Source organism: Helianthus annuus, chromosome 10 (genome assembly GCF_002127325.2).
Source record: "Helianthus annuus cultivar XRQ/B chromosome 10, HanXRQr2.0-SUNRISE, whole genome shotgun sequence".
NCBI classification, from domain to species: Eukaryota; Viridiplantae; Streptophyta; class Magnoliopsida; order Asterales; family Asteraceae; genus Helianthus; species Helianthus annuus.
Window position 1 is genome coordinate 21,224,416 of NC_035442.2, and position 13,092 is coordinate 21,237,507.

Genomic DNA, 13,092 nt, shown 5'->3' on the forward strand with positions numbered 1-13,092 from the left:
AACCTTACCGATTTTCTCGGTAATTTCGAACGGTCCAACATATCGGGGATTCAGCTTGCCCCGTTTACCGAAACGGACCACACCCTTCCAGGGTGAGACTTTAAGTAGAACCCGGTCCCCGACCTGGAATTCTAGTGGTTTCCTACGCTTGTCAGCGTAGCTTTTCTGACGGTCACGAGCTGCCGCCATGCGTTGCCTGATCTGGGAAATCTTTTCCGTTGTATCTACCACCAGTTCTGGGCCTGTGAGTTGACTATCACCGACTTCCGCCCAGCAGAGAGGTGATCGGCATTTACGACCGTACAATGCCTCAAAAGGTGCCGCCTGAATGCTAGTGTGGTAGCTGTTATTGTAGGAGAATTCCACCAGCGGTAGATGCTTCTCCCAGTTTTTGCCAAAATCGATCACACATGCTCTAAGCATGTCTTCCAGGGTTTGGATGGTGCGTTCAGACTGCCCATCCGTTTGTGGGTGGTAAGCGGTGCTCATGTCCAAACGTGAGCCAAAGGATTTGTGCATAGCTTGCCACAACTCGGAAGTAAAACGAGCGTCTCGGTCGGAAATAATAGAAGTTGGCACCCCGTGCCTGGAGACTACTTCCTTTAAAAAGATTTCTGCTAAGGTGGAAAACTTGTCTGTTTCCTTAATGGCCAGAAAGTGTGCAGACTTAGTCAATCGATCTACTATCACCCAAATAGTGTCATTCCCGCGTTGGGATCTAGGTAGCCCTGTAACAAAATCCATGGAAATCTGCTCCCATTTCCATTTCGGGATTTCGGGTTGCTGGAGTAGGCCTGCTGGTTTCTGATACTCAGTCTTGACTCTTGCGCAGGTCAAACATTTGCTAACGTATGCTGCTATGTTGGCTTTCATGCCAGGCCACCAGTAAGTGGTCCTTAAGTTGTGGTACATCTTATCTGAACCAGGATGTACTGAATAACGGGACTTATGGGCTTCGTCCATCACCAGTTCTCGTAGATCTCCGTAAAGTGGGACCCAAATGCGCCCTGCCACATAGTAGGCGCCGTCTTCTTTTTGCTCTAATCGTTGTCTCGATCCTCGCAGGGACTCAGCCCTGATGTTTTCCGGTTTCAGAGCTTCGGTCTGAGCATTTCGAATCTGGGTAGGGAGATTAGACTGGATGGTAAGTTGCAATGCTCGCACGCGCTTGGGCGTAGTGTCTTTTCGGCTGAGGGCGTCTGCCACGACATTGGCCTTGCCCGGATGGTATTTGATGGCGCATTCATAATCATTCAGAAGTTCGACCCATCGACGTTGTCGCATGTTTAATTCCTTTTGCTTGAAGATATGCTCGAGACTCCTGTGATCGGTGTAAATGGTGCACTTGGTACCGTACAGGTAATGTCTCCATATCTTAAGCGCAAAGATCACCGCTCCTAGTTCCAAGTCGTGCGTAGTGTAGTTCCTTTCGTGAGTCTTAAGTTGTCGAGAGGCGTAAGCAATAACTTTGTCGCGTTGCATTAACACACAACCGAGCCCATGGATGGATGCATCGCAGTAAACCACAAAGTCGTCAGTGCCTTCAGGCAATGAGAGAATAGGAGCACTACAGAGATTATCCTTTAGTGTCTGAAACGCGGTTTCCTGAGCTTCACCCCATTTATAAACCATACCCTTCTAAGTAAGAGTCGTGAGAGGCTGAGCGATCTTGGAGAATCCCATGATAAATCTTCGATAGTATCCCGCCAGTCCCAAGAATTGGCGGACTTCGGTCGGAGTCTTAGGGGTAGGCCAATTCTTTATAGAGTCGATCTTTGCAGGGTCGACGTGAATTCCATCCTTGTTAACCACGTGCCCAAGGAAATGGACTTCTCGAAGCCAGAAGTCGCATTTCGAGAACTTGGCATACAGTTGCTCATTGCGAAGGAGTTCGAGGATAAGGCGCAGGTGCTGTTCATGCTCTTCCTGACTTTTCGAGTAGATCAGGATGTCGTCTATAAACACGATCACAAACTTGTCGAGGTAGGGTTTGCATACTCGGTTCATGAGATCCATGAATACCGCAGGCGCGTTGGTCATTCCAAAGGGCATAACGAGGAATTCATAATGACCATAACGAGTTCTGAATGCAGTTTTGGAGATGTCTTCATTACGGACCCTTAGCTGATGGTAGCCTGATCGCAGGTCAATTTTAGAATAGTAGCTCGATCCTTGCAACTGATCGAATAGGTCGTCGATTCGCGGGAGAGGGTAACGATTCTTGATGGTAACCTTGTTCAGCTCGCGATAGTCAATGCACATTCGGAACGTGCCATCCTTCTTCTTAACAAAGAGTATCGGTGCTCCCCAGGGTGATGAACTAGGGCGAATAAACCCTTTATCCAATAGTTCCTGTAGTTGAGTAGAGAGTTCCTTCAATTCTGCGGGGGCTAGTCGATAAGGCGCACGAGCTATGGGCGCTGCTCCGGGAGCTAGCTCGATTTGGAATTCGACCTGACGGTGGGGAGGGAGTCCAGGTAATTCCTCAGGAAATACCTCGGGATAGTCACGTACTACCGGAAAATCTTCAATCCTCTTTTCCTTTTCGTGGGTGTTGGTGACGAGTGCTAAGATAGCGGTGTGCCCTTTTCGTAAACACTTCTGGGCTTTCAAGAAAGAGATAACGCCGGAGATTTCTCCGCCTTTGCCGCCTTGTACAATGAGGGGTTTGCCAGAACGACGGGGAATACGAACTGCTTTCTCTTGACAGAGGATCTCAGCGCGATGCTTGGATAACCAATCCATACCAATAACGACGTCGAAGCTTCCAAGAGTAACAGGGAAAAGATCGATACTAAATGTCTGACCAGACAACTCTAGTTTGCAGCCTTTGATAACATGTGAGGCCTCGATGTTTCTACCATTAGCTAACTCGACGATATGATGCGAACTTAGTAACGAAAGCGGACGCTTAAGCTTCTTACTAATACGTAGGGACACATAACTAGCATCGGCTCCAGAATCAAATAATATAGAAACATAACGATCATCGAGTAGGAACTTACCCGCCACGACATTGGGGTCATTCCTTGCTTCTCCAGCTCCAATCACAAAAGCCCTTCCTCTAGCACCATTCCCAGCATTGTTGTTCTGATCGTTGTTTCCAGCTCCCTGGTTGTTGTTGCGGTTCTGGTTCAGTTCAGGGCAATTCTTCTTAAAGTGCCCCTCAGCTCCACACTGAAAACAACCCTTGGCATTCCCGTGATGTTGTTGCTGCTGGTTCTGCCCCACGGAACGTGGACTCCTACAGTCCTTGGCCTCATGCCCCATTTTGTTACATCGCTGACACTGACCTTTCCCACACGGCCCGCTGTGATGTCGATTGCACTTGTTGCACTTGGGGTGGTTACCGCGATAGCCACCCTGTTGTTGAGTGCCCTTGTTGTTTTCAGTTTTCCTTTGCTGTGCTGGGGCCTGAGTGGGGTTAGCATCCTTGCTTTGATTTCCTTCCCACTTACGCTTGTTGTCACTAGAAGTTCCGACAGTAGCACTGATCCTTTTGGGCAACCTGCCCTCTTCTACGGCCTGATCAGTAAGTTTGTGAGCAAGTCGAACGATCGGCTGAATGGTAGTGTGGTTGGCTGAAGTTACATGGCTTCGAATTTCTGGAGCCAAACCCTTGATGTACAGTTCGATTCTTCGGTACATAGGTCGAGACATGTTTGGGCAAAGAGCAGCATAGTCATTGGACAGCTTGGTGTAAGTTTCAATTTCTGACCCGACCATCTTAAGTGCATAGTACTCGTTTTCAAGTTTGTGGATGTCATCCCGGTGACAGTACTCCTCCTTAATCATGTCCTTGAAATCCTCCCATGTCGTAGCATTAGCAGTTTCCAATCCAAACATCTGAATTTGCGCCTTCCACCAAGAAAGTGCGTTTCCTTCAAGCGTAGCAGTAGCAAATTTCACCCAATTCGCAGGGGGACACTCACAGACAGCAAAGACAGCTTCAACTTTCTCAATCCAATGCAGAAGACCTATGGCACCCTCAGTGCCGTTGAAAGGGAGAGGCTTGCAATCCATGAAAGTTTTGAAAGTACACACGGGTGGTTGCGCAGGTGCATGCTGACCTGTTCGTGAGAAGCGAAGCGTATAGACTTAGAGGCGAAAAGACGATGTGACGGTAGGATCTAAACATCCTAAAACAACGAGCTTACCTATAGGGTGAGCTGCGAAAGCTGCAGCCACTGTGTTGAGCAGGTTAGTGAACTGAGCCTGAGTCATGTTGATATTTCCTCTGCCACGTCCACTCATTGTCTTCATAACCAGAAAACACAGTATGAGTGTGATGTAGCGAGAATGAGATAGAAGAGAGAGGTGTATCTATCTAATTAGGCACACTAGTACGTATGGTAAAACAGGAAACATAAGGTAAGCAAACAAGTAAACACTGGTCCGAGCTATGAGGTCAAAAGTGTTGAGCCTTGCACTTGGAGTGTAGTGTCGTCGCGAGTCACAGGTTATAGTCTGGTTTTTCTCAAAAAGATTTTCCCCTTTTTAAAACCAAGTTCACTATAACCAATGGCTCTGATACCAATCTGTCACACCCCCAAAATCCACCTGCGGATAACACCCGCTTTGAGGGCGTGACTGACCAGGATCCAGCCACCAATTATACTGAGCATTGAATTAATAGTAGAAATATTTAATATCCAAAGTAGTTAGCAACATCGTAGTTTAAGTTCGATAATTAGTTTAACAAAACAGCGGAAGCATAAACCAAAGTAGTTTAAAGATAGTTCTTAGTTCAAAATAATTAACCCAACACATGGGTTTGACGAACACTACACATCCCCAAGCAGCAGCTCCTGAGTCACTGGTTACCTGCAAAGCATGCAGTAAGGGGTCAACAATAATGCTGAGTGAGTTCACTAGTTGCCCAGTTTAGTTTACCAAAAACTTAAGTTGTTTAGATAAAGCATTTATAATCACGTTGTGGGGAGCTACCCCATCTGTAAGCTCACTAAACTGTAGATACCGAAACTGTTGACGGAATATAAATTCGTGCCCCGAGTCAATGTCTATCGTCATTGACCATGTTGCAAGGTCTACTAGTTCACGCCCGATCTCCCCCGGTCACGGTGTGAGGTTGTCAAACCTAATAGCGCTATCAACTAATAACCCGTTCGCCCCCGGCGATTAATCGGTACTGTAAGCAGGGACTTAAGGTGATAGAGTTTCGTTTAGCATGGCTAGTTGTGATTTATAAATAGTATCCAAACGTATCTCCCCCGGAGATAGTAATTACCCATTCTGTTTTCCCCCGGAGTGATGGGTCAAAAGTATTTTTTTCCCAAAGTTGGTAGTTTGTTCGTGTCCCTCCGCGGGACGCATGCTTTTAGTGTGTGAACTCACCTTGGGTTGCTCGGCAGATTGGGTTACTTGTCAAACACGTTGGTCACCACGTCCTAACATGGTTACCGGTATAGGTCAGGTTTGGTGTACAAGCAATCACGTAAAAATCTACACATAGCTATCACGTTGCATGCATAAAAATATAGACAGTGGGTTATTGGGCCGGCCCTAGCATTTAAGCAGTCAAACAGTAACACGCAGATCAGTCAACAGGTAGCCCATATCAAGCATACTATGGCCCAATACCCAAAGTGGACAGCCCAGTCGCAACCAGATGGTCTCGAGTCGCAACCAGGAGGTCTCGGCTTGTCACGCTGTGATTGCGAGTCGCAACCGTGTGGTCTCGAGTTGTCACGTTGTGGTTGCGAGTCGCAACCGTCGTAGTCTCGAGTCGCAATCGTGTGGTTTCGAGTTGTCATGCCATGGTTGCGAGTCGCAACGGTGCGGTTGCGAGTCGTAATGCTGTCTCTTTCATGTTCACGTGTAGATTCAGATACATCAGTCCACATTGTACTATGTAATCAGGCCCAAAACAAGTAATAGCCAATAAGGTTTTACTAACATTTTTCCTAATCTGACCATTAATAAAAATAGATCAAACTTTGCCATTTTTGAAATCTTCAAACCATATTCAAACAAGTTCATCACAAGTTCATAGTTTTTCTAGGGTTTTCATGTCAACATAGCCATACATTTTGGACCGAAAAATCACATATTTCATCAAGATCAACATGTAAGAATAAAGAAACATACAATATATATATCCGAAATCTTAAGTTTAACATCATCATTGCAAGAAATAATGAAGCATAGTATGGTTGGCCATGAATACTCTTAAACTACCATTATCTAGCCATCTTTAAGCATGTTAGCAAGTATTCATACATAAGGTTTAACACACATAGTCCAACTTCACAAATCACCCAAAAATCATGTATAACACTACTAACCAAGCATTTCTAGTTCATTTAACCCACATAAATCCTATGCACATAATAACAACACTAACCGGTTGAGAAGGAGAAGGATGAGCCGAAACAAAGGAAGAAAATGAGAGGAGATGAAGTGTCCGAGTGATGATCTTGTCCGAGATTCCTTGACCGAGATTCTTGTGAGATCCGAAAGTTGGAAGAAGGTTAGGATGTAGAGGGTTTTCTAGTGAGAGAGAAATAGAAGGAGTGTGTGGATGTGTTTGGTAACTAAAGAATGAAGAATGAGGGGGAGGTTGGGTTTATATACAAGGGAGCTCGGGTTGGGCTTGGGGGTTTCGGCCCAAACGGTTTCGGCTCAAGAGGCCCACTCAAGACCGAGTGGTCCACTCGCAACCGAGTGGTTGCGAGTCATGGTCTCGAGTCGTGGTCTCGGCTCTCATATATATATATATATATATATATCACACATATCATGCACAAAGATCACGTTTTCATTTAATATCATATGTATACACCAAAAATATTACAAGGTGTTCGTTCGGAAAAACCTAGAGTGTCACATTTTAGTTCCACCCTAATTTGATTTCTTGTGCATCATCATACATTTCCTGCAACATGTATATAAAGTATCCGTCAACACAAAAAGGTCGGTGAGCATACAAGTTTTGTCTACATAGCATAAGCATAAAAGTGTCTCAAATCCATATGTTAGTTGTACATTAAGTTATATAAACATACTAGCATGCTTAAACTATAAATCAAACCACAGTGTCCACAAGCGTAATCTTATCACAAAAGTGAATAAGGCCGTATTGATTGTATACTTAACAGTGATTCCAAAATGGGCGGTGTGCTACTCCTATAGCGCTATACATGTTAATGAAGGCTTGCAAAGTTAATGATAGATATCATGCATAATAGGGTTCTAGTATGTATAAACAAGTAGCATAACAAGTAGCATGTTTAAGGATTAAGTGTTTGCATAAGATTGATTATTGATATGTCAATAAATATACATATTATCCCCCATTTTATATATTTTTTGTTACAAATTCAATTGAATCGACATTTAATTGTGTTTTATTTGAATATTGTAGTTTTGGAAAGCTTGTTGGTGATTCGTTGCGGAAAACTCGAGAAAAAATGAAGTTTGTGGAAATTTTGCCCCAGACACAGTTGTGTTGGCTATCTGAGTAAGATGGCATACAGTTGCGTCAGCCTTGGCCACACACCCTAATCTCAGCAGCAAGCAACAATGGTCCACACAGCCATGTCACTTAACGACACAAATCTCATATAATCTAATTTTTAGCTCCTATTTCATTGGTCCAACTTTAGGGGGCCGAACGCTAGTTCTCCCAAGCCCTAAAAGTCAATTCCAAGCATTTCTTAAAGAATTTGAACCCAAGATTGAAGATTAAGCACTTCAATTGAAGATCTAACACCACACAACCCACTTTTAACTCGTTTTGGTTTGAAAAACTCTAGATCTGCCATGTTTTCTTCCATGTATATGAGTATGGTTGTGGTTTCTGGTAGCCTTAGAGGCTAAACATTTGGGTTGTCTAAACATGTTGAAACTATTGTTAATGTGATGAATCAGAAGGAAATTGTGATGGCAAGTTTATGTTAATCTTCATGATAGTGATCTAGTATTGTTCTTGGATTTTATATGCATGCTTAAAGTTGGATTTCATGAATGTTTGATTGTTATTTACTCATGACATGTTGGAAAACCCATGTGTAGACTATGATTGTTGAATCTTACTACTAGTTAGTTTGATTCAAGGCATGAGACTAGGAATGGTAATTGTTAACATGAAGTGGATGAAAATTTGAGCATGTGTATGTAATCTTGCACTTGGATTTGTAAATATCACAATAGTGTTAATGTGAATTCTAGAATATGTTAGTTGTGTAAGATTGATTATTTAGGCCAGAATTGTTATCTAGCATCATCATGCTCGTGGTTCATATCAAGAACCACGTTAGGATGCTATCTAACTAAAAGCAATTTTAGGGGATTAGTATGTTTTTCATATTAGTTTTCCTTAAATTTTCGAGCTAGGAGTTTTGACAAACGAGTAACTCTTGTTTAAAGATTAGTATTAATTTTATAAATGAACTTAAAAAGAATGATTTTTAGGTGATTAAAATGTTATTTCATTTTAATTTTCCAAAGAAATTATAAAATATGGGACCTTGACCGGGACTTAGTTATTTGAGAGTTTGTGTCATCATTAGTGCTTCCCAAAGATTGTTACATGAACATTAGTGGATACTCGGTTTAGGCAACTTCTCATTAGATATTGTTAAATTTCGTTAACTTAGAATTTTTATTATTTTGCATGATAATTTAGAAAACCCAACTTATTGTTTGAAACGACTTTAGAGTAACAAAGATTTAGTATCAAAAGCTACCGTGTCCATGGATTGATACTTGGTTCTTACCGATACTATACTACATATACGATAGGTACACTTGCCTATGTGTGTGGTTTAGTACTGAGGTGAAAATCATTCTATAAATTTAAAACTGAATTGTGTGAAAAATCATTATTAAAAATTTATATAATTCACGCACATAATGTTTTTGGCGCCGTTGTCAGGGACACGGTGATTCTGAGAACGATATAAGTCATTACTTTAGCCATTTTGTATATATCTCTTATCCTTTTTTATCTTTTATAATTATTTTTTATTTATTTCTATTTCATTTCTATCCAGTGCCCGTGATCCTTTTTGTTGGAGTGTTCTTTGCAGTGATTCTCATGGAGCACTACTACAAGGACTACTATGAAGGATATCTTAATGATCATGGGTATTATCACAGGGGTGATTGGTGTGAGATTTGTGGAGATCCCCATTACACACGAGATTGTTACTATTCATCAAGGTGTCCACCTATTACTATGAAGAACCATATTCTTATTTGCTGTCATATGAGGTTCCTGACATACCGCCATCTCAAGCCGAACCAAGCCTATAAGCAATTGGATTGTTTAAACAATTACTCGATTCTTATTCAAGTTCGATAATCGATAACAAGCAAGGGATTGAGCGACTGCAAGCTCCTATGACGGAATTCGATGAACTTGATTCCCATTCACAACCATTTGATGATCCCAATATACCACCCTTCCAACCCGAGCTAAGCCCAACCATATTTGAGATGTTTACACAAATACTCGATTTGTATTCAAGTTCTATAATTAGTCATGCCGAGTCTTCCACCCAGCTAGAGATTAGGCTACAAGAATCTACAGTTAGAGCTAGGGAATATGAGGAACAACTCCGCAGACTTGAGGCACAAAGCATTGTGATCAACGAACTTTGTGCCAACTATCAACAAGAGAGTATTCCTTGCAACATGAATCAGAGCATCTTTTGGGATGATGAGTATGAGAATGAAGCACAAGCATCCTCGTCTTTAGTTGTGTTGGAGAAAACCATAGAACCGGAGACTTTAATGGACAATGTGCAGATTTTAATTCCACCAAATTTGTACAAGTCCCACCTTTGGTTCATTATGTTTTGTCTTGGGAGGACGAGTTTGGGGATGAGTTGTTGATACCGCTCATGGAGGCGAAAGAAGAAGGGTTCGACCTGGTTGGTGATGTTGATGCATTAGAAGCATTGTTATATGGAGAACCAACCGTGGAAATCAAGGAAGAACCGCACCAAGAAATGGAGTTGCGAGTGAATGAATTCACCAACGAACAAATGGCCATGGTGATTTCCGACCCACCACTTTGCATCAAAGATAGCCGGCCCATGGATGAGCATAATGGTGGATGGCCACCCAAATCAAAGGCACCACGGGAGAGGGCATGAAACAAAGCCGACCGACCAAAGTTGAACACGCGACAATGGTCCAATGAACACCACAAAAATATAATAATCTGCCGGAATGACCGCCTCCTTCAATACATGAGTTGTATCAGGTTCGGTCCAGACAAATACAAGTGTTGGTGGCACGACCCGTATATTTTCTACACTTTTGGTGTTTACCATCGGTTTCTTACCAACTAGTGGTAAACTTATCGACTAAACGGGTCGGATAATATTTCAAGTACCAAAAAGCCACCCTTTCGTGAAAGGTCCCGTTGTTAATCCTAAGTACTACATAAGCTTGGGTCGAGTCAAGCAAATGACTCGGCGAGTGGTTCAAGAGGCAACTCGACCTTTTCATTTATTTTGTTGTTTTTTATCTTTATTTTATTTATTTTTTATCACATTCTGTTTTGTTTTTTTTTTATTTTGTTCTAGTTATTTTTATTTTACTTTTATCCATTTTAGTGGTTATTTATAGGGAATCGAGATTGGATTGAAGATTGACCCGTTTCGAATTTGGTCAAGCGAAGACCAGGTAAGTAGTATATTTTGATGTTTCATAGCGCTAAAAGAACGAGTGTGGGGATCGTGTTGTGAAAAAAAAAACTGCTAAAAAGCTTGTGTTGTTCAGGAAAAAAACTGCTAAAAAAACAAAAGAATAAAAAAAAGTAAGTTGGGTTGGGTTAATTTAAGAGCAAATTGGGAAACGTTGTGCACTGTATATTGTGCAGGAAGTGTATTGGCCCATCAGTAAAAACACCTTCGGACCAAACACTAGTCAAAATCATTTAAAAGATAGTAATAATAAACCCTCCCACACTCATTTCTCTCTCTGGAGACGCAGATAGCACCAATACAGTCCATTTTCACCTTGGTTTTTGTTCAAATTCAAGTTCACTCGGGTATGTTTTTTCGGTTCCCTGCTCACTTCATTCCTCAGTCGGTACGAGTATCGTGTTTAAGGTGATGATTTAGGGTTGAATTAGCATGTTCTTGGCTTGTTTTTTTTCCTTTCTTTTTTTGTGAATTTGCGTTTCCTAGGGTTCAGATGAACCAAGTCGATCTTTCCCATAGTTTGAGTTAGATTTGTAGCAACTTGGGTTCAACCACTAGTCGTGCTCGATGATGATTTTTTTTTTTTTATTTTGGCTCGATGTAAACTCGTTTTTGTTAGCGGGGATGAAATCAAACCACATTTACTTCATAATTCTGATCAATTACATGGTGGTTGCATTTGTTTATATGACATGATTGTGTTATACACCAAACACAACCGTGTTTGGCTTAATCATGCCCCACATAACGCACAAACATGCATAAAAGCACCTTTTTTATTTTGGTGAAACATGACCATGTTAACTTAATAGCACAACCATGCTCTTTTTTAAGGCACAACCATGTCCCTTGACAGGCATGACCATGTGAAGGGGTAAGGTCCCAAAAACCTCATAATAAGTACTTGGGACCATACCACAACCTTAACTTTCAGCCTGGCACCTTGGTCCCACAAAAAGAAGGGCTTAAAAGGCCTACAAACAGTCAACACCTGCGCCCAAAGGGAATCACCAGACCTTGCGCCTTTCCCACACAAAACAAAAGATAAGAATCCGGAGTCAGATACCTCCACTTAACATCCAAACTTGGATATTATTTAGACTTGGGATTTATCCACCTGTTTCCACACGATAAGGTGTCACACCAGATTGCAACAGTAATCTTCTAGAAACAATACGATCGTGCACCACCAAGACGGTTACAACCGTCTGGACACGTGTCACTATATCAGGCGTCCCTAAATGCATAACGAATGCATGTAAATAAAGAGTAATCTTCACTTAAATCACTTTACACGTGGCCAATCCCTAGCCTTTGATCTAAACCACGCTCCGTGTGCTTTCACGTCGGATCAAGGAGTATTAACGAAAGGAAACATAACCGCTTATGGAGTTAGCATCTTCCGTCTTCTTTTCACCAACGGGTTTTCCCGCCTTTAAACGACTCCCGGCTATAAATATGAGAAAAATCAGGTATGAATACAAGTTACACACACTTCTAAAATACATCTTCTTCTTCATTACCAATACTTATTCTCACACCGGAGTCGGGTCAAGGAGAGAACCCTCTTCTCCCCTTGGCGAGGCTAACGGTGCTCTTTTTTGCAGAATTACCGGAGAAGAAGGTCTGTTAAGACCTGAATCGATCGAGTGGGAACTAACCTTTTTATGCGGATTCAAACCCCCTAGATATTTCGGTTCCGACCATTTATCTAGTGTTTCTTCATTGGCGCCCACCGATTCCTCTGTTTTTTCCAGTTTTCATCTCGTTTCGATTTAGTTCTTTTCATCTTCTGTTTTGCACATGGCAAAGGATTCATTATTCCACTCATCAGATCCCCGATCTAAGTGGGAAGGTTCTACAACCCAAAACACTCAAAACAACGGTCATTCAGATAGGGAGAATTTTTCAGATCTAATCATGAAAAAATCCCCATCACATTGGTTCAGCAGATGTCAAGCTGCTTTAAACACAATCGTTACACAAATCGCCAGATCTGAGGTCCCGAACATCAGATCTTGTGAAGAAAACAACATTACAGTATTGGACCCACTAACACCCTGTCAGGGGGACATCCAATCTAGTCGTAACATTGAAATGCAATTCAGAAATAGCAACCATCAGAAAGATAAACCAAAACAAATAAACATGATTCAAGGAGATCCATCACGAAGGACAAACAAACGAAGTTATGACCAACATTGGAGGGAGCAGCAAGTCATATTTCCCGTCGTCCCAGGAGGCCCTCAGGAAGAGCGACCAGTAATTATTACTGGCATCTTCGGTCATTATCGGACAGACTACATGTTTATAGATCCGGGTAGCTCGATGGACATCATATACGAGCAGTGTTTTAAACAACTCGACCCAGATGATAAAGCACGTCTAGAACCGGTCGATTTTCCCCTCACCGGAT